The 3,684-nt window shown below is 38.0% G+C and overlaps 1 long non-coding RNA gene across 1 annotated transcript; it reads right to left on the bottom strand.

Annotated features, from left to right (window-relative positions):
• Positions 1-347: 347 nt before the first annotated feature.
• Positions 348-1,157, bottom strand: LOC107835171 (uncharacterized). Its single transcript, XR_001661000.1, has 3 exons — positions 1,115-1,157; positions 694-870; positions 348-476 (listed from the first exon to the last, which is right to left on the bottom strand). It is a non-coding gene; the product is annotated as an uncharacterized LOC107835171 (long non-coding RNA).
• Between the last annotated feature and the right edge of the window lie 2,527 nt (positions 1,158-3,684).

The raw sequence follows: 3,684 nt of genomic DNA, 5'->3' as shown, positions 1-3,684 counted from the left end.
ACATAAACTGGGTTTAACTCATTAATTTATACAATCTTATGAACATAAAAACACAGTTCTTAAAGAAACATCCATGCTTTGGGTATCACTAAGCAAATCAAAGAAAAATGACTTCCAAAATCTAAAATTCAACATGGCTGGAATAATGTGGAATTCTAGTATTAACAGGGTTTTAAAATGTGAACTATTAATGGTTTTCAGTAAGTAAGTCCAAGTGGCACTTACTTTATTAGATGCAGATGAAGGCACCGTCCAACATGAAAAAAGAAAAGATAATACAATTTAGATGCTATATAATATGGAAACAGAAAGATTTCAAAGAAAAGAAAAGAACAACTAACCTGAATGAGATGTCACTCAAAGTTCATCAAGTTTTTGATGAAGGTGGAAACCTGAACATTGTCACTTTTTCTTTTGAATGGTCTTTCCTGTTTTTTTGGATACCATCTTCCCATGACCGGCTTTTGTGCCCCTTTCTGGGTTAATTCCAATGGAGCGACCAAAAAACAAAATTAAAAATGGGATAAATCCTGAGAATATAAATAGTGTGGCATTCTGAATGCATCTGGTACAATATATAAATAAAGCTGTTTTTAATTACGTAAAGAGAAAACATCACCACCTTTATCAAATGTTAATCAAACTTGCTTTAAAACCATGTCATTGTAAAAAAAATTATCGGAATGCTTTTACCGTTAAATGAACTCCAAAGTCTTGGCTGCCTCATGTTGATACTGGAGGCTGAAGATGAAGAAGATGGACAACACTGTCCTGTCTGGAATGTTGGCTGGGCCCTCTCAAAGACAATATGGCCTTCAATGCTGACCATGCAGAAAACTGCTTGCCACAGGGACTGTAATAAACCAAGTCCTTAATTGGAAGAATATAAAACAAATCCTCTTATTGATACAGTATGCATTTAAATGATCATCATAATAAAGAGTGTACACTCTGCCAGGTAAAGTAAAAGCAAGAATCTTAATCTCCTCAATTGTCGTGCAAGTCACATCAATGTTGAAAACTGTAGGCTGGATTAATGTACAGAAGTTATAGAAGAATTCATGGTACTTTGCACTGAAGGTGAAGTGTGCTTTGGAAGTTCATCAAAAGCTACCTTGGATGATCTTGTGATCACTGATGGTGAAGTGTCTTTGGTGCTGCTTTTGTTTTCATCAACATGCAGGAGGAAGGGCTTGATATATGGGTCCCATATGGGTTTGTCCGCGGGTTCCACGATGGCCCCACATGGGTTTGCCCATGTAGGGCCACAGCCTATGTGGGCCCTACATGGGCCCTAAATGGACAAACCCATGTGGGCCATCACCATATAGGGCCCATGTAGGGCCCTTGTGGGCTGTGGCCCTACATGGGCAAACCCATGTGGGGCCATCGTGGAACCCGCGGACAAACCCATATGGGACCCATATGGCCTGCCCTCTTTTTCCCCACATGGGGCCCACCTAGGCATGCTGGCAGGAACAGTCGTACCGCGATATCCAAACAAATAAACTTATGTTAAGCATAAGTTGATACTCTTGCGCAAACAGAAAGTTAATACATTCATAAAAAATAATCAAAATCAAAAACATGATGATCTTAACATGGAACTTACTTTTTTTTTAATAGATCTTTATTGAGATACAGAATATATAACAGTATAAACGCAGCATACATTGTGGTATAATGTCCGCCAGGGAGTTACAAACATTGAGACAATACATCACCATTACATTACATAAATACATTAAAGAGAGAACATTAAAAAGAGAACATAAAGACCAAAGTTTTAATAGCTTTGGGGAACTTACGTTGTTATGATAAGCTCCAGACAATACGCCATACTGTTGTCTCCAGGGCAAACACGTGACGTCACAGATAAATTGCGATTGTGGGAGCAACTCTTTAGCAAACACCATCTCTTTAGGGAAACTGACAAACCCATCTTTGAATTTGACATAAGTGTTTAATTAACATTGTATTTTTAACGAACACCAATACTGGTAATCTAACACTTTTGATTATGCTCTGTAGATTTCGATTCATTCCCTAAAAGATTTATTACTTTTTTCTTTCCGTTTAATATTGTCTTTAAATGCTGGTTCTCTAAGATGCAAATACAAGTAAAACGTATTTCTTAGGGGAAAAAACTGTATTGTACAATTATTTTACGGTAGTTTACTGCCAGTCGTGAGTCTTGATTGTGACAACAGAAGAAGACATCAAATTGACAATATCCTACCGTATTTTGGAATAACAGTATGTTACTGCTGGAATTCCACCGTAAATTTACAGCCATTTCTAAGAGTGTAGGTCATATTTACCTGTTAAAGCAGCGATTGTAACTCTCGGTTTACCGATTGGGTCCAAGTGAATAAGAAGTGACATAAATATAGTCACTAAAAAACGGTGAAAATTTCTCCCGAGGAGGCGAGTTTTAGATGTGATTCAAGTCCAGGAGGGACCTGCTCACTTCTGTGGCTTAGTTATAACAAAACAAGGCGTGAAATAGACGTGAAGGGACTGCTACTTTTACTTTCGATTTCGGCATGCAAATATAACCAAGTCGTTAACCCTTGTGTTTCACAAATTGGGTCCAACCGACCCCACACCCGTATCACTTGTATCATTTGCCTCAGTCTTCGCACGCACCAGGGTTAAGCCGCTATTCATAAAAAGCGTCTTAAAGGAAATGGCGTTTGGAGTTTACAGCTTCTTTCAAAGTCAACCAGAAGTCTGACTTTACTATAAACAGCAGGTGTATTTATGTGTTTGATGCATAAATATCATTCGTGATATTTATGCATCAAACATAAATATCACGAAGTGAAGTTACTACAGGATGGTAGAATAATCAGAAACTACTCAGACAAGAGCAGCTTTGCTCCAAATTAGAATTACTCAAGTAGAAGATAAGTGTTGCATAACTATTGAAGTATCTTTTTAAGCCGTTTCTTCCAGAGTCTCTTGAAACAACTTTCAAGGGCCTTTAGCGATTTCTTTAACTACATATTTGGATTTAATTTACAGGCTTAAACAAAACCAAAACATTTTTCATTTAAGAGCAGCATTTATTGTTCTGCTTTCCTTCATACTTCTACACTTACTAAAAATATCCTGCTTGTTTGTAAATATGCTCAACTTATACCTGTGCTCATGGCCTTCATTACAACTTCCCACAGGAAAACGCGGCGTCCTGAAGCGACCCTGGTCTGAGGCGGAGCGCGTAGCTGTGGAGACGCACCTCAAGAAGAACCTCTTGGACCTGCGCGTCCCCGCCAAGGCGGACTGTGAACGCTGCCTGGAACTCTGCCCCCTGCTGGTGAGCAACCAGCGAGACTGGAGAGCCATCAAGTTTTATGTCCACAACCGGATCCAGCTGCTGAAGAAGCAGGGGAGGAGAGAAAGTGCTGCTGCAGTTACCTAGTTTTCCTAAACTGGATTGTAAAGTGAATTTTACATTGTGAAAACAACTGAGCAACATAAAAATGACAAACTTGTTGGGTTTATTTTTTATTTTTTATTTTTTTTGGTATTTATTAAAAAGTAAAAATTTGATTTATACAATTTTCAGGTGTGGATAAGAATGGTAATATGTTGAATTTCAAGACCTTATTCCTTAGTCAGCAGGTGCATAAAAATAAATCACTATCAACAAATTAGTCTAGGTTAGTAATTTATTTCAAA

The sequence above is a fragment of the Poecilia formosa genome, unplaced genomic scaffold (genome assembly GCF_000485575.1).
Source record: "Poecilia formosa unplaced genomic scaffold, Poecilia_formosa-5.1.2 Scaffold1141, whole genome shotgun sequence".
Taxonomy (NCBI): domain Eukaryota; kingdom Metazoa; phylum Chordata; class Actinopteri; order Cyprinodontiformes; family Poeciliidae; genus Poecilia; species Poecilia formosa.
Note: the sequence above shows the minus strand (reverse complement) of the source record. Positions and strands in the feature narration are given on the sequence as shown.